Below are 26,624 nucleotides of genomic sequence, written 5' to 3' on the forward strand. Positions count from 1 at the left end.
AATGATAATTAAATATTAAATAAGAATTAAAAATTCAAAGTCGATCAAACCAAATCAAACCAAACCAAACATATACATAGATTTTTGAATCCCTTATAGGTAGATCGGATATAAAAAAGAAAAATACATACGCTAAAAAATAATAAATATAACCTAATTATTATTACTACTATTATTATTGTCATTACTATTATTATTATTACTATTATTATTATCAACCGGATAATTTTCATCCGTCAGCAGCAGGGCCCTCCTCAGCCTTGTCCGAAGTCGGCCAAATCCCTCTGGAGTTCATCAAACTACCTTTGAAGTTCCTGCAAGGACCCGATATGAATCTTCTTATACGAATCTGGATCAACCATGTTTGTATTGTAAGTGTAGTAGAATGAACAAGTGAGAGGAGGCCGGAGGGACCTATTTATAAAATGATTGAATTGGAAGGGGTGATTTGATTTAGTCAAATAAAAAGCCACCATATCCCTTAATTAAATAAAAATGGTGACTTTTCGAATATGTAAACTAAAAAAATTGATCTAAATACAATTTTTTTTTTATTGTATTTCAAAAAGAAAAGAAAATTTCTTTAAAATAAATCTAACAGATGGGTAATCTGTTGCAAAATATATTCCATCTGTAAGATAACTTACAACATATTGACAATCTGTTGCAACAAATGGATATATCATTTTTCTTTTCCAACAGATGTGGCGTCTGTAGCAACTTGCTAGTCATCTGTTTATACAATTTCATCGAGAGCATTAGATTTTTCTAAACACTTCTTGGCCAAACTCAATTTTTGCTCTTAGATTGCTTCTCTTTTTTACTTTGCATCTTTCAAGCTAGACTATCAGTAGCATATTCTCGAATGTATGAAGATTTGGATATGAATTTCTCCGTAATTCGAGGGCCGTGGGCCGTTAGTGGCGTATTTCTCGAATGTAGGAACATTTCGATTTGATCTCCATGAAAGGAGGGTTTGTCTTCTTGATATATTTGATTATCAAGAAGAGAGAGTTTTTATCTTTATGAATATCTCATGAATTTATTAGGACTTTTCAGATCAACGATCTCTTTGTGAATATCCCGTCGTGAATTTGTGGGATACTGGAGATGCCTCTTTAAAGGGATATTTGACCTTTTATATAGGTGTAATGTAGGGTTTAGGTAGAGTATCCACCTAGGTAGATTTAGGGTAAAGTAGCCACCAAGAACTCTAAACAAAATTGAACTCTTTTTGTAGAGTCCACAAAATTTTAATGTCTACAAATTTCCCTACTTCAAGGCTTGTCGGAGTGTAGACTTGATGAAACTCAAAGACGAGTCTTGAAGTACTGCTTCCATCTTTACGATCCTGCGGCTACAGTTTTGTATATTTGATTTATTAGAGAAGAGATGAAAGGCAGATTTGGTCCCACTGGGCGTGCCAACAATTTCAAACCATATACTAAAAAATAAAAGCATCTTTAAAGAATATAAAGTGTATAGTAATTTCATCCAACGGTCTGGCTGTTATAGCCATACTTCAACAGTACGTTGGATCCATGATCTTAAGTGGTTCAACTGTTACTTTCCCCAATTTTCAATATGATATTGACAATAATCATACAAACCATAGCACCAATTTGATATTTTTATAAAATTTCTCTGTATCAGGGCTTCCGACGATAATGATCAAGTAGTAGAGGTGGGAATGGTATGGTATATACCGAATACCATACCGAAATTGAAATTTTTTATACTGCAGTATGGATGTTATGGTATTTGGTATGGTATTTGATAGGAGTTTTAAATTATTTTGGTATTTGGTATTTATGCAATAAATACCGAAATACCGTATACTACACCGAGATTTTTTAATAATATATAAAACCCATATATATATATATATATTATATGTAAGATTATTAAATATATTTATTTGTCATTCATTAGCCAATTGAATATAAAAGTAATTTTTATTCAGAAATAAATTTTTTGGAAAGCTTATTATTTAGGAGTATTATGCTTAAGTTTAGCTAATGTTATTTAGAGTTTGCATCTAGGACTATTCAATCATGATTGAAATGCTCTTTTTGTGTAATTGATTAACAAAGATAGTTGTTAGTATGACATGATTGAGACGTTTTTAAAGTTTAAAGTTGTAGTTTTCTTATATGAATATATGTAAGTCGAAATCAAATAAAGTATGGTTACCGAATTGTCATACTGTAAAATACTAAAAACGAATTTTAAAATACAGAATCATAGCAAATTAATTCGGTATGATAATGGTATTGTTCTTTTAGATACCGAAAACCAAATTTACCGTACCAAAATTTAAAATACCGTACCGTACCATGCCCACCTCTATCAAGTAGTTAGAGAGAGCGAGGGGGAGAGAGATATGATTAAACTTAGCTATAAATAATTATATATTGTAATTATTTTAAAGACATAATACATATACATTACCTTTAACTTGGCTTCAAACTGTAACTATGATATTTAACATGACCAATGCATAAGTAGGCTCTTTAACTATATAAAAGCTGAACAAAAAAATATTTCAATCTTACTTGACAAAATGCATGAACACATTCAAAATGATGTGCATTAGAGTTAAAATTTGAGCCCCCCAACAGTTAAAATATGCTTACATGACTATTATGCCCTTAATGAATTCTTTTGATATGTATCCCTCTTTACAAATCAAATTTTCACTTTATTCTCTTTTTAATTTATCCAAAAACTCTCCCCTATTTTTTCACTATTTTCAGCTTATTGCTAAATGAAATGACATCTAATTTCTTTTTCCTTGTGGAAAAAGAGTAACATTGAAGATTTCTTGCTGTAAACAACCCAGTTCATTGGTTTCTTGAATGTGAAGATGGTCGGGTGAGGTTGTATTTTAGATGAATTTTCTTTGTTTAAACGCTACTAGTATTCAAGATATAATTTTTATGATTCTTTTGTTCTTATTAAACAAGTTGGATGAAAGTATTTTAGATGGTATGGAGTTGATTATCCTGAACATGGTAGAATTGCTATTTTAGAATTACAAAAAAGGGATTAAAAATATGATGAAGAAAAGGAGAAAATTAGGAGGAAGATCAAGTTTTATTGATAATTGTGATACTATCTTGAATTTATAGAGAATTGTTTATATAGTAGATTTTATATAATGCATTAATTATTTGCGACGTTTTTTTATAAATGATTCAATCTAGTCAAGTTTGAAGCGTGGAACCAACCTGTGATTTCTCCACCAATAGCCTTTGTAAATTTTTGCACGTAGCTCAAGCAATTGATTATATGGATGAAGTGTATAATATAAATCCGTAAATTTTTTTATCAAGTGAATATCTATAGTCCAGCTAAACGAAAACTAGTCGGCCATAGAAAATCTACTTGATAGTATACTGAAGGGTCTTGTAAAGGATAAGAAAAGGGCACAAGAAAACTCCAACCTTCCGAAGAATATGTACAACCTTATTATAATAATATTTCACTGTAATAGCTAAATTTCTTTGGAATCAATTTTTCGTATTGTTATATTATGTATATATTCTCTATAACAATATTTCACTACAACAAATAAAAAATATCTGAACAAACGATATTGTTATAGAAATATTTGAATTTTTTGCCAAAGTTCAACCATTGTTTTTTTCTTCAAGTGTAATAGTTGAATAAATGCAACAGCTTTTTCCAAATCATAGCACTTCGAATCAACAACGAAGTCTAGAAACAGATTTCATATGTAGCAACAATTTTTATCAAAGTATAACAACAGTGATTTAGCTCAAGACAAATCAGAAATTCTGCTCAAAACACAATAAAAACATAGCTCAAAATGCAATAACCATTCAGCTCAAAATATTATCTTGCTTACATAAAAATGTAGCAATAATCTGGCTCACAATTCAACATAATTTTGCCTTAAAGTGCAACCATTTGGTCAAAATACAACATTCATTTGTTCAAGGAAGGAAGCTAAACATATAGTAATTCACTGTACTTTGAAATCCCAAACTTAACAACTCAAATAGAGCAATTTGTTATCCATCTAAAGTGTCTCAACTGGATGCTAAAAATATTGCTCCAAGTTTCTCAAGTGAAGCATATTTAGCGTACAATGACTTCCTCGAATTTCAAGCTGAAAGTAAGACATATAGCATTGACATCTATCAAAGTTCAGTTGGTGGTTAAGAAGTAAACATATGCACTAGCCGAATGGATTTAACATCTACTATATGTACGACAAACATATCATCATATAGAGAATGTTCTTCCCTATCCATTTCAGGGGAAGATTCCTCCCTATCATCTTTGACTTCATACCACCAATAGTATGAACCATTGTTTCCTTTTCAGATAAATCAGTCACATGAATAAAAGTGTCATTGAATGAGACAAAAATGTGAGCAAGACCAAAAACAAGCTCTCCCACTCCCACAAAAAAAATAATCTCTCCTTCTCTCATAAATTCCAAGAATACTACGACATTGTAGTCAACTTTTAGTACCTAAAATTAGTACCAAAACAACATCCTGACATTGTATGTTCTTCCTGGCATAAGTAGCAGTGTTCTGAAGAGCTGGATCAAGCAGTTGAACCAAATTTGGCATGCTTTTATCGTCTCTCTTAACTTCCCTACAATTATACGCAAGGGGCATTAGGCTATCAATTTCTTGACCAGAAGCCTCCCTCGCCCTATGTGCTTTAGCCTCCAGCATCTTAATAGGGAGAAGAATGCATCCAGCTTCACCCACAAGTCTCTTCATCTCAGTTAAGGCACAAATTATACACACTACTAATGTTGTAGCTTTTTGTGCACCAAGTAATCCTGACTTGAGACCATGGACCAACCTTGGAAGGAGTCTAAGCGAGATTAAAACATCCATTGACAAAGATCCAACCAAATTTCTCCAGGCCCCTACGACTGATTCTTGGGGCAATGAACCATCAAACTTTGTCAATAGGCTTCTGATTTCACCCTCTGATACAATTAATCTTCAGAGATCCTTATTTTCAAAATTGAGATTTTATGAGCAGTAGCTACTTGAGAAACGAAATCACTAATAATTTGACACTAGTCTTATTTTATAATTATCTGCACCTTTACAAAATTTAGCGATACAAGAAATATATTTTGAAATCACCACTTAAATAGCCAAAAATCATCTTCAAGAATAGAACAGACTGAATATAAAAAATCACCACTTTATATAATCAAAAGGATAGCCAATACCAAAAAACTTGTCTAAAGGCAAATAAATATACATTAAAATAATTAACAGTTGAATAGTTTGACAAGTCTAAATGCCATTAGCACTATTAGACTTGAATTTATCATCCACAAAATATACATAAAAAATAAAAGGAAACTGTCCATTCTAACACCATGACCCTAGTACTATTGAAATTCTATGGAACTCACTTGGATTTGGTCTGTAACTTTTTATGTTGTTGCATTTTTTGAAGTTGATTTTCAGTCATAACATTTTTTGTTTCCATTTTAAACAAAGTGGCTTGAATCTCTAATCAATATTTCTTAGTGATGCATCATTTAGTGTCGTCCCACTTGAAATAAATCTTTCGCTCGATCTTTTAGGCCAAACTATTCAAAAAACATTACACACGATACATAAATAAAGATGCAAGAAATCTAAGTTATGAATTACATACATTAATTACTTGTCTTCCTGATTGTATGTCTGTGAAAACACCAAATCTCATATCTTTTGTTCTTTTTCTTCTAACTAAGAAGATGTTTCCCTTGTAGTTGAAGAACTTGCTTCCTGCTTTCTATTTTCTTTGACTTTTGATGTTTCAAGACATAGAGATGAAGAATGTTGAGTACTAGGCTAACTCATTGGCCTTGGTTGTGAAGGCTACTGATAAGGTTGTTAAGAAACCTATTGAAAGAGTTATTGAGGGAGCTATACATTAAGAAAGAGTTAGAAGTGTAAGAATGATTAATTTGATAAAAAAACACCAAAATACTTACTACTGATTTACAGCCTCTTCTGTTGTGCCCAACTTGATAACATTTGAACAATGTCATTTTTACTTTATTTTCTGATGCTTTCCCCTATTTTTTTTTTCGTGATTCATCTTTAACTTTTCTTCTCCATCTGGGAGGTCTTTCAGGTTTTGGTTTAACTTCAGGTGGCTCTAATGATGGATTGTTCCTTTCAGGCCATATTATCATGCTAGAGATAGGTTGTATGAAGTACTTATAATCCTATAGGAATGTATTTTTTCTATATCAATGCTCCGTATAATTTTCTAATTCATGTCCCATGTGATACGAGGCACATATTACATGTCAGCAAGGTATATTCCTCAAATGACAGAACCTACAGGTAGATGTTTTCTTAACCATATCAGTTATGTGCCTAAACTTTCTTTCTTGAATCTCAAATCCAGTGCCATGATTTTAATTCACCTTTAGTTTTCTACCGATCTATTTGTTGTCTTTCAAAATTAGCCTTGTCATGGGTAAACTATCACTGATTTAAGTATCTACAAACTTGATCACATCTTCATGCCTATCCATTACTTTTGCTTAGTATCTTCAAGCATACCAATTACAGACTTGTGTATAGGACCAACAATTCAAGAATTAAATCTTTTGCACATATTATTTTCCATCAATCACACTTGATTCTTTCAATAAAAAAAGCCCTACACCAATATAAGCAATAACTCACATATTTTATTATTACCAGGTGTGTCCAAATATTAAGTCTTCTCTCAATTTTACCTCAAAATTAGCTTTAGCATACCTCCAAAATGCTTTTCTCCTTTCTTTACCTTTCTAGACCTTTTTTCAATTTGCCTAAATGTGTCTTGCATATATTCCCCCTTCAAATTTAGGAGGTATTTATTTAACAGCTGATTCTAGACCCTAAAAAACAAAAATAATAAAATATGAATACCAACAACTTAAAGAACAACTTACAAATAAAAAAGGGCATAAAATAGATAAAAAAGCATAAAAGCTAAAAAAACAACAACTTAAAAACTGATAGAAACAACTTAAAAACTTCTAGAAACAACATAAAAATTTGACAACTTAAAAACAGTATAAAAACTGACAGAAACAACATAAAAACTGACAACAACTTAAAAGGGATTGAAACAACTCAAAAACTTACAAAACCAACTTAAAACTGCCAAAAATAACATATGCAAATATGATTAAGAGTTTTAAAAAATAAGATTAATAGAGCAAGATTAATAACGTCATACCTTTTACATGTAAGAAATAATTGTTATTCCATCTCCATCATCAAGATGCAAATCTTGAATGAGATAACTTAAGAACCAACTCCAAGAGTGTTTAGTTTCTTGATCAACCACTTCCCAAGCTATTGTACATTTGTTGGTTTTCAGTTTTCCAATTGCTACTAATAATTCTCCTCAACAATCATCCTTTAGAAAACATTCATCCAACCCTATGATCTTTCTACAACCTTCTAGCCATTGATTCCTTAATGGAACAAAACAAACATAGAAGTATTTGAACAAGTGTTTGCCAGAGACAGATTCGTTATCAGTTTTTACCCAATAAAAAGTCCCTGGATTTGTACTCTTAATCATATTTGCATAGTCTAATAGCTTTGAAAACTCAAGCTTTCAGTCACCCAACCCCCTAAACTTGCTAATAATATTAAGTTTTGCTCTGTAATATATTGATCTCCCCACATGTAATCCTCATTTTGTTTTTAGTATCTCTTGAAGCTTATAAACTCTAATGTCAAGATGAGATATTATTTTGTCCCTCATCTTCTTTTTTCACATATTTAGATAAGAATAACTTATTCTTGTTTTTTCATAATACATTTATGAACAGGATAGTTTTTTTTTTAAATCTGCTTTTTTATCCGAACAAGCAAAAATTTATCAATCGCACTTTCGTACACATCTTACCTTTATTCTTTCAGGTTCATTGAGTTTTATCTTTAATTGAACCTTTCCTTGGACAACATAATCAGCTATAGACTTTCTAAACTTCTTTTCATTATCAAATATCATACCCAATTCAAAAAAACAAATAACAGAAGAATTATCATATCTCAATTTTTTGCTTTTTCTTAATGAAGGTAAATCAACGCTTGGTTATGCTAAAAAATCTAGCTCTTCATCACTATCTTCACTTGATTCATCTGATGAACCAATAAACTCTTCATCACCACCCAATCTACCACTATATCTAGTTGTTCTGTTCTTGAAAATATCTTCAAACCATTTATCTATGCCAGTTTCTCCAATCTCAACCTCTTGAAATTTGAAAGATTTTTTTATCTCTCTTTTTTGGCGTTGCAACTTCACTTCTCTTTTGTTGTCTTAGATTTTTCCTAAAACTTCTTAATTCTTCATCAATTTCACTATCATGTTTGATACGGGTACGATCATGATCGGGGTTCAATGCGTCAAGACTCAAGCTTGGGGGTTTCCCATCCAAGGAACAAGCTTTGAAGTGTAGAGAATAAGTCCCACCAGCTCCAAAACTGTTCACTGTTCATCCGTGTTCACTATTTATACGCCCTTTGCAAGGGTTTTTTTAGTCATTTATAATAAGTTACCTAGGTATAAATAGAACCTCGTTAGGTTATTTTTGGAAGATTTTTGGGGAATATATTTTGTAGCCTCTTTGAGAGTCTTTAGCAAGGTGGAATCCTTGGACAAGGTGGAATCCTTGTGTTAATCATTTCCTTAGAAGCGGAGATTACTTGGGAATTTAGGTTTCCTTGAGGTCACGTAAGAGATAGGTTTAGGTTGTGTGTGATATTAAAGGTCCAAAAGTGGAATAAGCTTTTGGGTTGTTAATATTATACCATCCCTTTGTCTATCTATCTATCTTTACATTCTTGTAATCGTTTGTCTATATCTAGTGTAATCCGTATGTGTTCTTGTCTTGTAACCATGTGTTGTTATTGCATCTGCTTTTTTAGTGTGTTTTACTCTTGATATCACTTCCCTTCTTGTTCTTCTTGCAAATTCAAGAGAGGTTATCAAAATGGTCCATAGTTCTTGAACTAGTGGACTGATTTTGGTGTTTGTGTTGTTGTGTTCTTAGGGAGTTTGGTAGCATTTGGTATCAGAGCAAGGCTGGTTGTGTTCCTACACTACCAATCTTAGGTTCTCTTGGACGAAAATTCAAAAAAAAGAAGAAGCTAAAAACTAAAAAAATTTCCAGAAAAGTGCAAATCTGTCCATTTTGTGTTCTTGACCGAAAATTGTGTTTTGTTATCTTGGCCAAGATTTGTTTGTTTTGTGTCTAGAACTTGTAGTCTTTTGTTTGTTTAGAGTGTTTCTAGTGTTGGTTTCTTTCTCATCAACACTAAAAAGTGTTCAAATCTAAGATTGAACTTGAACTTGTTAAAGTTGTTGATGTGAACAAGGTGTGGCCGAGTTGGATGTTGTTATTACCTAAACCTTGGCCGATTTGATGGTCTAGTTGTAGTGGACTTGGAAACTGAAATTGTTGTTGTTCTTGGACTTATTGTGTTCTCAAGGTTCTTCACCCTTTCATCACCTTGTTAATCCTTAAAGTGCAAACTAGATCTAAAAAGGTGAAAGACAAACTTGTAGTAGCTGTTAGTGAAAGACTTGTCCCTATCACTTCAAAGACTTTTCATCTACTTTTCCTTGATTTAAGGACCTTGTTTCAAGGAGAGAGTTCAAAGAAGTCAAGTTTTGCTTTTGAAATTTGAACAAAAAGGCTCAAAGACCACTTTTCCCTCCATTAACCAAATCCACCAATTCCAAATTGTATATTGATCAAGACTTGAAATTGGGAAATAAAATTTTGATAAAACTCGAGGCCAATAGTGGACTGCCACATCACTAAAGTACTGTTAACACAACATTTTTGAGTTCAAATTTTAGATTTCTTAGTTTTATTTTATTGTTTCCTAGTTTCATTTATTTGCTCGACACTAATTGACAACCTAGTAATACCCTACTAGCTTGTAAGTTAGTTTTGTGTACGTTCTTCGTGTTATTTTTGTCGTACGCTTTTCTCGTTTTTGAGTTGTAGTATTTTTTTTTGGTTCAAGTTCGTACATTACTTATTTGAGTCATTTTAAACAAGAATCTACTCCGACCTTGAGCCACAATTGGGACCAAGTAACTTCATTGGAGTATAAGCGAGTTATCAACACTTGTAAGGCCAATAGAGTGAAAAATCCAAAGTGTGAAAGTGAGGGCTTGTGGACTATTTTGAGACGCATTGTGGACTATTTTGTGATGAATTGTGGACTGATTTTTGCTAATCTTTAATGTGTTTGTTATTTTCGTGTTGTTTGCTTAGTAGCTCTTGATGGGTACAATGGTGAATGAAGTTGAAATGCATAGTTGGGTTAAATCCATCATGGCAAGGCTTGATGCCATAGATAGGCGAATAATGGACATAATGGAAGGAAGATTAGAAGGGACGGAATGCTCTCTGTGCAAGAAGTTGGATAAATTGATGGAGCATCTAAGTCTTCCTAATCAAATTCCCGAGAGTGGCCATGCTCCACATGAGCTACAAAGTAATCAAACTAACTTTTGCACTCTAGTGAATAAGGATAATAGCCAACTAAGTGTGAATGATAGTTTGTCTTTAAGTGAGCTGAATGTGCCTTCATTTTGTGATGATAATGTACAACTTGAGATTGTGGATACACTAGTTGATTCACCTAGTGTTGAAGCAATTGTGGAAAGTGGTAGTACATTGTCTTATGGAAGTCATGAAAACCAACTTGTGTGTGAAAATGATGATGTTGAACATGTTGGCTGAATGACTAAGGATGACCCTCTAGTTGTTTTTGTTATTAAACATAATAGTATAGAGGGGACATTTGATCATTATTGTAGTAGTATTGGGGTAAGAAAGTGTATTCCCAATCCGTGCCCATAGACATTCTACCCATTTGATCCCGGTGATCATTTGAAGTGTGGTGATGAGGATATCTTTTGGAATGACTTGAATGTGCATGGAATGTATGACTTTCCTCTCTCGGCTTTCAAGTCTAATTGTTGTTCCAAGAAGAGTCTATGTTTTCCACTTGATAAGCGACGCTTGTTCCTTATTTTTTGTCACACTTATATGGATAAACTAGTTGATTCTCCCTTAGTAGGGTATTCAGGTAAGAGGATGTTTGGGTATATGTGAAGTTTGAGCCACCTTGGCAAGATAATATGATTGATTACACTAATCCTAACCCTCATACCTTGAGGAACTTTTGTTTGCTTGTCCTTCCTATTCTTTGCAAGGTTCGGATTCGAGGATGAATCCTTTCTAAGAAGGGGAGAATGATACGGGTACAATTATGATCGGGGTTCAATGCGTTAAAACTCAAGTTCGGGGATTGCCCATCCAAGGAACAAGCTTTGAAGTGTAGAGAACAAGTCCCACAAGTAGAGAACAAGTCCCACAAGCTCCAAAACTGTTCACTGTTCATCCGCGTTCACTGTTCATACGCTCTTTGCAAGGGTTTTTTAGTCATTTTTAATAAGTTAACCTAGGTATAAATAGAACCTCATTAGGTCATTTTTGGAGAATATATTTTGTAGCCTCTTTGAGAGTCTTTAGCAAGGTGGAGTCCTTGTGTTGATCATTTGCTTAGAAACGGAGATTACTTGAGAATTTTGGTTCCCTTGAGGTCACGTAAGAGACAGGCTTAGGTTGTGTGTGATATTAAAGGTCCAAAAGTGGAATAAGCTTTTGGGTTGTTAATATTATACCATCTATCTATCTTTCTGTCTGTTTGTCTGTCTATCTATCTATCTATCTATCTATCTATCTATCTTTACTTTCTTGTAATCGTTTGTCTATATCTAGTGTAATCCGTTTGTGTTCTTATCTTGTAACCGTGTGTTGTTGTTATTGCATCTTGTTCAATAAGTGTTGTTGCTGTTTTAGTGTGTTTTACTCTTGATATCACTTCCCTTCTTGTTCTTCTTGCGAATCCGAGAGAGGTCATCAAAAGGGTCTATAGTTCTTGAACTAGTGGACTGATTTTGGTGTTTGTGTTGTTGTGTTCTTGGGGAGTTTGGTAGCAATGTTCATCCGAAATGCAATCCAAGTTTTCCTCTTTAAACTTATTAATGTCATTATTTTCTTTCTGAGATACTTGTTCAGATCCAACTGACTCATTTATAAACTTTTCTAGATGTGAATCCCTAGAGCAATTCCTCAATTCTTCTTTATTCTTTTTACGAGCAAATGATCCCCAAATAGTGCCAGCAGTGGACCCCCTTCCTTCAACAATCACATGTTTTAAGAATAACTTAAAAATTGAACCACTCCTTGATTCTTTAACACAATTATATAATTGAATGTCACTTTCCAACTTGATAAATTTATAGGTCGCAGAGTCTTCAACATAAAAAGCTTCAACTTAATCATACCCAATGTTTTTTGCATAAGATTTCAGTCCAGTCAAAGAAAAGTGGTCCTTATCTATTTCAAACAACATGTTGAAATTTTTTGACATATATCTATCTTTGTAAAAGCGACCTTCATGATAAAAAAGAGAAATAATACGGTCCATATAATTAAATCTGTGAAAAGAAGAAATATTAACTGATGAATAGAAAAAAAATCTAATTTTTAAATAGAGTTATTAAAAAACAACACTCAAATAAAAAGAACAACACATAACTTTCTAAATTGAGGATGAAGATCTGATAAACATCCAAATTTATGAAGCTTGAATAAACAATTTCAACAATTTTTCTTTAATTAAAAAAGATAAGAGATGGACATTTTGTAGGATTTTCATGGAACTTCAATCCTTTTGTAAATGAACCTTTTCACTGTTATCAGACTTCAATATCATTTTAATGAATTATTTATTTATTTATTTGTTAAGAAAAAATCTTAAAGGTACGTGTATTGGTGATTAGGTGGTATATTAATTATTTTCTTTTTTTTAATGTCTAAAATCTATGAGTGTTTTTTTAATTACGTGACAACATCTGGGTGGATTACGAATCTACGTAGGAGCAATTGAGTTTCACACATATGAGTTACAAGATTGGAATACTTTTTTTGTTCCACTTTTGTATAGTTAAAGGGCTTACTTGTGCATTGACAAAGTTAAAGGTCATGAAATTGACCATGTATGATAATAATTATGGGCTCATGTTTTATATGTAGCATAATTTTTCAAAAAAATATACAAAGTAATTATAATCCAACAAAGAACTCACATATATAGCGAAATTGTATTATTGATCACTAGCGATGGATGAAATTAGCATGACAACATACATACTACCAGCAACCTTAAGATACTCCAATTCTCCATCCCATACCTATACACCTTCAACTAATCTCACTCCAATTCCTAAAGGAATAATATCATTTTTTCATACAAACCATAATCCTTGAACAACCTAACCGAATAAAGACAGAGCTTTTTGAGAAAGAGGGTTAATCAAAGGACTAAGTGGTCCATTGAACCAGCATAAAGATTTCATCCCTCGTTCAATGAACGACTTAGTAAATAAACACAATAACATTCAAAATGTTATAAATGTATTACCATATATTGTGAATGTCTACTTTACCATATGTGGTGAATCTCCACTTTATCATATATAGTGTATGTTTATTTATGAAAAAGTTGTAAACCCCAAGGTTAGTTTTTCCTTATAAGTAAAGGGATTTTCCTTCATTGTAATAAAGTAATAAACTGATCAAGAGAAGCTTCTCAAGAAAAATAATAATAACTCTCTCTTCTCTCTCTATCAGCACGAAACTCTGTCAAACAAGGTGAAATTATAAATTAAAGGTAATTTCAAGATTGGTAATTTCTTATGTTATATGTCTTTTGCTACTAATGATATAATTATTGTTGGATTTGAGGAAAAATAATTAGTTTGGAATCACTTATGCTTTAAATTTGTTCATGAAGAATAATATTGTTAAAAGATATGATGATGAATTTAAGTCTCATCTCATTAAGAGGGTAAGACATTGGGTTAAAAGTTCTAATGTACCATGATGATAAGATGTTGGGTTCAAGTCCCATCGAGTTATAACCTTATATGGATAAGATATTGAGTTTGAATCTCAATATACCATATTGATGATATTATGATGGCTAGAGCAAAATAATGAATGTTTGGTGAAAAGTCATAAAACATGTCCCATTGATATGCTCTATTCTAATGGAATATGGTAGCAATATATGATGAATCTAAAAGTTGATAACTTGCTCCATTCTTGAAAGGAATGTGGTAGTAGTGCATAATAGTTCTGAAAGAAGACAAGTGATTAAATGCACAGATATAAGCGTGGGGTGACAATATTATAATAATCATCAAAAGTGATAATATTTTCACACGCATATTATGAATATAAGATATGTTAGAGAAAAATTCTCTACATTATAATTATGCCTTGATTTACTCTTGAAGTAGCAATATCATGAAAGAGGTTATAAGCTATCAAATTTTGATAGGCTTAAGACACGATTATATTCCATTCTTGGGAAATGAAAAACTTATTAATGCAAACATGCACTTGATTGTGATGGTATCATAATTCACCTCCAAAAGAAGCTAAATAACTGAGAAAAATTATTTTGAAACCTACTTCTGAAGTAGTAAATCTGAAATTTATTCATGTAATAGTAAATCTGAAATTTACTAAAGAAAAAAGTACATGTCATGGTAAACTTGGAATTTACTAGTATAAAAGTTCATAAATTGACATAAACGATTGTAACATCCCAAAGATGTGCATACTGAGCATTGAACATATATTGAAGAATTAGAAAATTCTTCAGTATTTTTAATGTTGTTTGTTCTCATGATAAGTTGGTTGGACCAACTAATGTTGGGATTGAATCCCATAAAATCTGACAAGTATAAAAGGTGAATATGGACCTGTCATGTGATCTATTAAGATGCATCGATATAAGATGATCACATATGAGTTTATTGTCAATATGCAATTTGACATTCATAAAGTTGCTTGCTTAATAAAATTGAGTTAAGAACATAATTTTCAGATTGTGTAATCAAGACAATTCATCTTGATAATGCTAGTTAAGTTGGTGTTAAATGCCTTCTATAAATAGATGAACCATTGCTAATAAGAACAAAAGGTTGATGTGTTGGTTTGAAATATTATATACAAAGTACTTGTATGCATCAAACCAATAAATTATGATTATTTTCCCTTAAAGTTGGTTCTGAGTCAGGAAGCACACGTTGTCCATCTAATAGTTTTGATGTTCAGTATACGATTAATGAATATACCATGATGCACAAAGATGGATTCCTCAAAGAAAATGAAGAATTTATGTTAGTTTTCCTAACATAAGGGGGAGATTATAAGAAACTACGAAATATGTTAGGAATTGTCATAAGATCTTCATTCAAAAGATAATTCAAGTCAAATACTGAAAGTATTTGCTGTCTCAAATTTAATCGCATATTTAAGCTGCAAGTGCTCCTATTTTATGTCCTTAAAGGACAAAGTCTACACATACGTAAAGTGTGGTTGACCAATCGGTTTCAAATGAAATAATCCTTGAAAAAAATAAGGAGCAAATAATCATAATAAGAAGACAATGTGCTCTTGAACAGTCCACGATATAACACTTCATAAAACCTTATGAGAGATTTAGGTACCTGAAAATAATGAAGTGATGAGATCTCAAAATGTTATATCACATTGTGAACCGATACGAAATGATATATCATTAATATCGTTGATACAATATTGGCGCAATATTATGAAAGATTATGGGGATCTGAATTCTACGTTTATTGAAGCATGCTGACGTAGAAAACATTTATCAAGTGACATGAAAGAATGCATCTTGATAAGCATAGAACTTATTTGATTTTCAATCCAAACACTTGAAGACGTCACACGTAAAATGCTGAATATTGTCACTTAACAAAATTTATATGGAAACGTTGTAAGGATTCAAAATGTTTGAAGCATTTAAAAGTTTATGTGAAACTTATTTATAATCCTTATATTATATAAGCTTATAGCTTGAAAATCATTGAAACTCTTGGAGAGATTTCAAAAGAAATTGATTATTTGCTGAAATGAGAAATATGAAGTATCATATCTTAGTGCCATTGATGCACAACACTAATGTATCTTGCAAATACAATAAGGCCTGATATAGTCTTTTTCGTTAATTTTTTAGCAAGATATATTTCTCTACCTACTAGGAGACATCGAAATGGGATAAAAGACATGCACTTATTTTATTCTAAAGATTGTAGTCCCGGTCTTATTGATTATGCTAATGTTGGGTATTTATTTAACCCGCATAAATTTTGATCTCAAACATGCAATGTGTTCACATGTGAGGATATTGCTATATGTTGGAGATATACAAAGCAGTCTATCTAGCCACTTCATCGAACCATGCTGAGATAATAGCTATTCATGAAGCAAGCCGAGAATGTGTATGGTTGAGATCCATGATACATCCTATTTAAAAAAATATGGTGTGAAATGTGACAATGTACCCACAATTTTAAATGAAGATAATGCAATATGTATAGAACAACTTAAGGGAAGATTTATAAAAGGAGATAGAACAAAGCACACTTCATAAAAGCTTTTCTACATACATAAGCTCCAAAAGAATGTGATATTAATGTGCAATAGATTCATTCAAGTGACAATGTGGTTGATTTATTCACCAAATCTCCTTCAATTGCAACTTACAAGAAGATAGTGCACAAGATCGGGATGTAAAATTTCAAGGATGTTCTCATTAGGGGGAGTTAATACGCGATGCACTCTTTTTCCCTTACAAGGTTTTGTCCCACTGAATTTTTCTTGTAAGGTTTTTAATAAGGCAGCCTATATGCGTATTGTTAGAGATGTGTACTCTTTTCCTTCATTAAATTTTTTTCCACTAGGTTTTTTCTAGTAAAGTTTTAACGAGGCACATTATCTATCAATTAGACATTCAAGAGGGAGTGTTATAAATATATTACCATATATAGTGAATGTCTACTTTACCATATATAGTGTATGTTTATTTATGAAAAAGTTAGAAACCCCAAGGTTTGTTTTCCCCTGTAAATAAAAGAGTTTTCCTTCATTGTAATAAACTGATCAAGAGAAACTTCTCAAGAGAAATAATAATAACTCTCTCTTCTCTCTCTATTCTTCTTGTTCTTACATTATATTTCATAACACAAAAAGCAAAAAAAAGCATTTTTCTAATAAAATTGATCGAATTGTAAAAAAGAAATGTGAGCTATATTGTTTAGAAAAAGGATATGTCGGTGAGCTTTCAATCCAGCGTCCTGTTCCTTTTGTTTTTTTTTTTTTGGAAATCAAGTGTCTCGTTTGATATTTATTTTTGGCTTAAGTCATTTATAGATCCTTAAACTTGTTTCAAGATTTCACTTGGACCCCTCAACTAACTTTTGTACCTATTGAGCACTTCAAGTATTCAAAACATGTACCTATTGAACATTTTTTGCTGACATGACATTATAAGTGTAATACATGTCTAAGACGGGCGTGAAACCAAAAAAGTTATTTCCAAATCAATTAAAATATGACATGTCAACATTAAAAACCTCAAAATTTAAATATGTATATATAATTAAAAAGATTTGTTGCAGTGTTTTCCCAAACTTCTCCCACCTTATTGCAGACATTTCCTCAATGGACAAATCCCTCCGTCAGTCCCTTTTTCAATACTCTCCTTCATTCTTTCTTCACACCATTATTCAGTCTCTATCAACATCGTTGTTGTCGTTATCTTCGCCAAAAAAGTCGCAAACTGAAAAAATTGACTGACAAAGACTTAACAATAAAAATGTACAATAGAATCTCATCAGAAAAATAAAGATCAAATTGAATCAAAAAAACTTTCGACGAAACTCCATTTTTTTCGGCAAACTTAATATGAATCTGAAATTACTTTCATTGAAATTATTAAAGAATTCAAATTCCAAAAAATCTACAACACAACAAAAAAAGAAAAAAAGAAAAAAACAATTATAAATATGAATTGATATGTGAGAAAGAAAGTGAAAGTGAGGGGAACTACAATGCCGGCAGGCATTAGATTAAAGGGGAGGAAGGGTAGGTGGATGAGGGGAATGGTGGTAGGTGAGGTTTTTTTTTTTACACACACATATATTATAATAAAATAGTGAATCTAAAATAGATTTTTTTTTTTTTCAGTTATTAGTTTTTTAATAGTTTTTTGGATTCATATATCAAATGACATCATTTAATTTGTCATTTTGTCACATCACTGCAATTGTATTAGACACACTTTAAACGGTTCAAATTTAAAGTAGTAAAGGTGTTTAATGGGTACAAAATCAGTAGTAAAGGTGTTCAATGGGTACAAGACCGAGTTGAGCTGTCTAACTGAATTTTCACAAACAACTTTAAGAGCCTTACGATGACTTAAACCTTTATTTTTTTTAAAATAACTCTTTGAGCTCCGAAATCAATAACATGACGTGTATAATATCATATATCTATAATCTATAATCTATATCTACAATCTATAATCTATAATCTATCTATATCTATAATTTATAATATATTAAAAGTGTGAAGACCTTTAGAAAAGTGATTGAACTTTTTGCCCTTCATTAAAAACTTCGTTTTAGACAAAATTATCTTTTTACTATTAATAATAAATATTTTAACAAAATAATAAATATTGATAGAAAATTAAAAGGAGGAACCTACACTTAAAAGGAAAGAAAAGTCATAGGATTTTTAAGTAAAGAATAGTCACGTAAGAGGGATTTAATACACAAAATCTGATTTTGAAGTCCTTAATTGTAGGAAAATAATTTACAAAAAGATTCCTAACTATTATGGGATGTAATAAGGATCTTTAGGTAAAGAATAATCATGTAAGAAGGGGTTTAATCCACAAAATCTGATTTTGAAGTAGTTAATTGTATGGAAATAATTTTAATAAGATTTTTAACTATTATAGGATGTAATAAAATTATTATTTAAATGACAATAACTTGAATAAATACTCACCCTATTTTTGAAAAATAAAAAATTTCTATTCTTTTGGAAAACTAAAAATATAGTGGGAGTCTAAGATTTGTACGACTTATTAAGAACAAGAAGTATTTTTGACAAAATAAAAATCGATATGGGAATCTAGGATTTGTATTTGTTTGAAATTAGAATTTCAGCATACATACGACGTCTTATACTTGTACTATATATCATATTTTGATTTTAATTTATGTCGTCATCTTCCATTCATTGTCAACATTCTTTTTACATTTTTTATTTCTAAAATGATTGATAGTATTGTCATAATCAACAATGTCACATTGAGTGTAGGAAGTACTTCCTCTATTGAAGGTTGAGCTTATTGAGTTACTTTTGATTTGTATGTGAATATCTAAATTGCTCGCAATCAATCTGGATGTTCGATATGTTCAATATGGCGTGGATCTAGATATCAAATTTTTTATGATCTAAATTTAAAGATTCAGCGATATGAAGTCAAGTACAAATAGGTGCAAGAATTTGGTTAAGAGAATCCAAACACTTACATGTAAAAGATCGTTATTCAACATTCTTCATCACTAATTTTAGAATATAACTTTATGATGTGGTGCTACAGAGAGAAGGAAATAAAATTAAAAGGTCTTAAGTTATTCTCAATTTTTTTTTTCTTGGACAATATTTTTTTTAATCATCTTCTGTGCATGTGATTGATAAGGTTTCAATTTATCTTTTTTGTCCAAATTAAATCATTTTTTGAGTATGGTAAGCAAGCAGAGAAAATTGAAGGAAATGTGTCTTTTAAGTCTTGAATGAAAGATTGGTGACATTTACCAACTTAAAGGGTTAAACATCATTAGAAAACTTGATTAAGTTAATTATGGGCCTGGTTAATATTTTTAAAACTTTCTAATCTTTTCAAAAATACAAATCAACCCACACCCCTCTTCAATCCAAATCAGCAGTCTCTCTCCTCTCTCTCTCTCGATAGCTTCTCTCAACTCTCTCCCAACAAACAGTTCTGCAAAATTCCTCCTTCAATCCCCGGCGACTTCAACCTCCGACAAAACATAATCGGGCAAGTTCCCTTTCGACTTTCAACCGTCAATCAACGTGAAGACTTCTTCAGCGACAACAACTTTAAATTCTTCATCGTCCCATTTTCTTTTTTACGGATAAAAAATTATGAATAAACAGAGGAACTTGAGCTAACTACTCTTCTAGTATAGAAATGTGGACTAAATAAAATCCTAATTTTTGGCATTTCTTCTTTTTGTTGTCGTACTATTGATTGAGATTTGTTGGTGATTTTTATTCATAGTTGATGTTCTTAGTGTGTGTGTGTGATATGTTGGTGTTGCTGGGTTGATTTGTTGTTTGTCTTGGTAAAAATGGTATTGCAACAGATGAAACATCTGATGTGATAGATGAAGACATCTGATGCAATAGATGAAAACATCTAATGCAATAGATTAATATCTGATGCAACTATTAAAATCTGATGCAACAGATGAACAATCTAACAGATCATTCATCTGTTGCGAAAGATGACTCTTTTGTTTGGAAGAAATCTAAACAATATTGATCAAACAGATAACTCATTTTGCAATAGATAAGTGATATGTTTCAATAGTTCAGTGATCTATTTTTATTGTTTCGAACAGTTTACTCATTTGTTGCAACAGGCCAGTTATATGTTGCAATAGATAACATGCCTGGTGCAACAGATTAGTGATCTTTTTTTATGATTTTCTACGGATTACTCATCCGTTGCAACAGGTTGGTTATATGTTGCAACATATAAACTACCTGGTGTAATAGATTAGTGATCTGTTTTTATTGTTTCCAACGGTTTACTCATTCATTGCAAAAAGTCAGCTATATGTTGCAATAGATAAACTACCTGTTGCAACAGATTAGTGATCTATTTTTATTATTTCCAATGGTTTACTCATCTGTTTCAACAGGTCGGTTATATGTTGCAATAGACAAACTACCTGGTGCAACAAATTAGTAATCTATTTTTATGGTTTCCAACGGTTTACTCATCCTTACAACAGTTTGGTTATATGTTGCAACAGATAAACTACCTGGTGCAATAGATTAATGATCTGTTTTTATTGTTTCGAATGGATTACTCATCCTTCCAATAGGTTGGTTATATGTTGCAATAGATAAACTACCTGGTGCAACAGATTAGTGATCTATTTTTGTTTCCAACAGTTTACTCACCCGTTGCAACATGTCGATTATACATTGCAACAGATAATATACCTGGTGTAGTAAATGTGCGGTCTATTGGAACTATTATTTTACCGTTGTGCATGTTAAATTTACTATTATCCCTTTTAATGATGTATTAATCAATTATAATCTATTTTATGTTTCTATTAATTTAAGATAATATGGCTCCCAAAAGAAAAGAAATCGAATCAAGTCCAAGTAAAGGAGCAAGTGCAGTAGCTCGGCTACATCCATCACTCTATGAGATTGCTTTTCAAGTGTTATCTCAATTAGGAGCAGAAGATAATGAACAAGGGAAGGAGGAATGTCTCAAAAGAGATGATCCAAATGCTAATAGCCCTTCCGTCAAAAATTTGGTTAAAACCTTCAGTATTGATCATTATCCTGTGAGAATACAGTGCGATGGTGCCACAGATTTAACGGGTGATTTCGTGGTTAAGTCAGCCATGGGAAAATCTTTCGACTCCTTCATAAAAATACTTTGAGAACAAAAATTAGATGCTTATTTCAGGGAAAACTGCTTTGGGAAATATTTTTATTTACTGGAGGACAACAATGCTCGTTTCCAGATGAAAATGGTATACGATCTTCTCAATCGTAGGTTTATGTATGAAAAAAAAGACAAGATGGATGAGGTGTGGATAAATTATTGTGGCATGCCTGTTTGTTTTGGTTGGAAGGAGTTTGCCATAGTTACCGGACTAAAATATTATCCTCCTTCTCCTTCTCAAGTTATACCTACTCCGACCCAAAAAAAGCACCCCGCACACCTAAAAAGGCAAACGCAAGTCGAGTGATTGTGAGGACCTGGTGTCCATTGTTGGTCCAAGCTTCAAAAATAAAAATTTGATAGAAGAGTTGAAAGGTAAAGGACTCTCAAAGAAGAACAAGCAATCATTGTGCTTGGTTTGGTTTGTACATAATATTCTTTGGACGAGAGACTTTAACTACAACATAAGCCCCGATTTAATAAATCTGTCTGAGGATATTGAGGCATTTAATAGCTATCCTTGGGGTTATGAAAGCTTCAAAATAACTGTCCAATATTTGTTGACTCTGTTGACGCCAAAGACAGTCAACTTATCTGGCTTTCCATGGGCCTTCATGGTAAATATTTCTTTTATCATGATATGATTCATCATTTTTTTTATTCAATAATACTTTTAATTTATTGGCGTTATGTTATAGACTTGGACATTTGAATCCATTCCTTATTTGAGACAACAAGTGAACTACCAAGAAGAAGTTTTCCGTCCAAGAATCCTAAGATGGTTGTCGGGCAAAATTGATAAAAATGCAAAATTTGTTGATCTTTTCAATCCCCCCAAGGAAGCTGTTAGTCTAATTCTAATCAAGCTTTTGTTGTAATTAATGATTATTTTAAATAATTTCATCATCATTCTAATATATGTACCGATTCATTTTAGATTGTCCATCCATGGCTTATTCCAACCAACTGAGAGTTGAAAATGCCATTTTTTCTTACTTTACGGTCTGTGTAAACTTCATCGGACTCTAAGGTCGTTGATAGAATAAAAATGGAATTGTTTGGAGCAACAACCATCACAAGAAAAATAATTTTGGAGGGTGAGCTTATTGTTGTTAATGTTGGTAGTCGTAGTGGTAGTGGTGCTGTTGTTGGGACTAATGATGCTCCTCTTACCGATTTTGAAATAACAAGCCATTATGATTATGATCATATTGGTTGTACAGATTTTCTCCAAATTTTACCACATTTAGGGAATGTTCTGCATGCAAATGTCAAGACTGCAAGGCAAAACACTATGGAGTGATTAATGTTATTAATGCACTAAATGCTTCTGTAAAGGAAATGTCATCTAAGAGGGGTGTCATTCCATCAAAGAGGATTTCCTATCCATACACTCCACTAGAGATAAAGGCGGCTAAGAGAAGAAGGAAAGATACTTCCAAGGCTTCACCAAGCATCGAAAAAGCAAAATTTTAATGCCTCTGTCTTTGTATTGCACCAATGTTTAGTGTGCAAGGTCCATAGGAGAGCAACATGAGCTGAAGAAGGTGAATGTACATCACCTGTTCCAACAAAAAAATAGGCACATATCTGTTTTAACAGATGATACATCTGCTGAAAATTATCGAACATATATATACATCTGTTGCAACTGTTATCTAACCTGTTGCATCAAATGCATTATCTATTGCAATAGATAAGTCTTATGTTGCAATAGATGGATCATCTGTTTGAAATTATCGTACTGCTCTGATTTACCTATTCGAATTCATCCCAACAGATGATCCATCTGTTGCAACATAAGCCTCATTTGTTGCAGCAGATGGACAATCTGTTGTATATCTATAATTAGAATTGACAATTCTAGCTTTTCAGGTGGATGTCACAGTAGAAGCCTCTACTGAAGAGCATAATATCACAGTTGATAATCCATCAACTGCTTCTAAAGAAGAAGAAAAAGTGGAGCCTGTTAGTTTGGGAGAATGGAAGAATTACCCGTTTAAAGGGTTCAACATCTCAGAAGAGGCTCCAAAAAAACTAACACAATTGATCAAAGACTATTCAGAATAGATTGCCGATGGGCTGTTAAAGCATCATGCCGGTAGGTACATAAATCAATTTTTAAAGATATTGATTTATACTATTCTTGTTGTAATAACGTGACATTAACACATAAATCATCATGTAGAAAACAAAATGACAAATGCTATAATGTAAACAAATCGAGTCTTGGTTTTGATATATTCAAATTTGTTGTTGCACATCCCGAAATGAAGAATTGATTCTATTTGATGTCACAGTCCCAAACTTGCTGGAATGGTTAGGTTTAAATGCCATACATATTAATATTAATTAATACTTTATTTAATTGTATATGTGTATTAATTTTTTATCACGTAATCCAAAATTTTTGATAATATGCGCAACACATCGATGCCAATTTTTACACCTCCGAAAGAAGGCCAAGTTGCAAACACAAGAACAATATAGATACACGACATGAAATAATTTGTACAAAGTTTACATCAATAATGCCTACGATAGGTATTGTCAACAACAGCCAAAAGTTTCCCAAAATGAGGAATGCTTAATCAACATCATCAAAGGTTTAAGCATTCCGGCTGGCTTACCTAAGCTTTTGGTCGACGAAGTATACATCCCAATCAATTGTGGTGATGAATTCCATTGGGTGTTGGCTGTCGTCGTTCTAAAAGAGAGATGCATCCGATTTTATGACTCGATGTCGTGAAGGAGACATTCCGGGCCATCGTCTGAGATACAAAAACTGGCCAAAATATTGCCTACTTACCTTGATATGAGTGGCTTTTTGGTCCAAAAGGTTCATATTGATTGGTCAATGATTGAATCATATCGGGATAAAATGGGTAATCCATTTGATGTACAATATGTTGAAAGAATTGCTCAACAAACCATTGGTAGCCTGTAAGTTTAAGTGTCATGATTTAGTTTTCTTTCACAAATTTCACAACGCTTGCATGAACTGCAAGATATGGATTATCTATTTTTTTAAAATGCAGGGATTACAGTCTTTTTGTTGCCGCATACGCTGAGTATTTGAGTGATGGATTACAAGTACCGAATGATAAACTTGATGTCGGATTACTCCACAAAAGATATGTTTCTCTTTTATGGAAATACGGAGAAGCGAAAGATCAGAAGCCGTACGCAAGCGACATTAAGAATCCACGATGACCAAAGCCGAATTCTGCAGCACCGAATGAAGAACAACTTGTCCATATTGAGTAGATCTTTATAGATTGAGTCCATCATTTTAATAACCTATCCTCCTTGGTTTAACTTTTTGATTTAATTGTAGAGTAGATCATTTGTACCTATAATGATTTTTTTACATTTCATTTATTTGTTGAGTTATTTCATGTAATTTTCGAAGGCTTCAGCTTATTTTATGTTGTCTATGAATATAATTTAATCCTTAGTTTTGAACATGTTAATTGAAATTGAATACTAGATTCAAATATCACAATAGATAATACATCTGCTACAACAACCGACATATCTTATCAAATATATTTAGACATATGTTGCAACATGAGATGCAACACGTAGGTCATTTGCTGAAAATTATATAACAGGTCTTCCTACTTTCTTAATTTTTTCCAAAGACTACCAATTAGTTGCAATAGATTGGATATCTGTTACGACAGACAGACTAGGAAACATCTATTAATGCAACAGATGACCAACCTATTCCAACAGATAATCAATCCATCACAGCAAATACTATATCTGTTACAACAGAAATGCTATCTATTTCATTATAAAAATTCAACTATCCACAGACATAAAAGTTATTGCCACTGCATGTAAAGTGAGGTGGCTTGAAATAAAAAATTATTATCGTGTTCGTCTCTATCTTTGTACATATTCTTATTTATACATGGGCTCCAATCATTTAGTTAGTCATCTACTGGAAATTATATAACCGGTCTTCCTACTTTCTTGATTTGTTCCAATAGATTACCTATCAGTTGCAACAGATAAATTATATATTGCAACGAATTGTATATCTGTTGCGATAAACAGACTAGAAAACATCTGCATAATGCAACAAATGACCAATCTATTCCAATAGATAATTAATCTATCAAAATAGGTATTATATCTATTACAACATATATAAAATCTGTTGCATTATAAAAATTCAACTTGGCCAGACATAAAAATTATTTCCACTAGATGTAAAGTGAAGTGGCTTGAAATTTTATACATAGGCTCCAACAATTAGTTAGTACTCCATAAACCCAGACCCATTATATCTTTCCTACAACAGTGTCGAACATACCGGTTATTTCTATGCCGGACAACAAACACTCGATGTATGCAAGCGAGTACGGCCTGCACGCTGCATCGATTTTATTTTTTGGGAGCTGGATGATCTTATTTAGGCCTTCAAAATCCCAAGATTCCTTCATCAAGACTTCAGCCGATAAATGATCCATCAGCTTACTCCACGTCAACAACTTAGGTAACAACTTCAAGAGTGTCTGCATGTGGGCTAAAAACTTATCCTTGCTGAAGACAGGTAAGTTGCAGTCATAAACCTTAATATTTCCCTCATAGAGTAGTATCTCAACAATGAGAAAATATTTGACTTTCATGTTCATAACTTCAAGGATTTTCTTTACCTTGATCCAGCTCTTACCGTGTGGATATGACCTCTTCTCTCTAACATATTTAATTGCTTCTTCATCCCATTGGAACGTAGAAAGTAACTTATCAAATCCCAAGCCACCAAAATTAGATAGATTACGGAGATCATTGTACCTATCTCTGAAATTATTGTAGAAGTTGAGGTCCATTATCCTATCGGCAACATCAAAAGCATCCTAGTACGCTAATTGTCTGCCCCTCATGAGGCAGAGAACTTCA

The sequence above is a fragment of the Capsicum annuum genome, chromosome 3, assembly GCF_002878395.1.
Source record: "Capsicum annuum cultivar UCD-10X-F1 chromosome 3, UCD10Xv1.1, whole genome shotgun sequence".
NCBI lineage: Eukaryota > Viridiplantae > Streptophyta > Magnoliopsida > Solanales > Solanaceae > Capsicum > Capsicum annuum.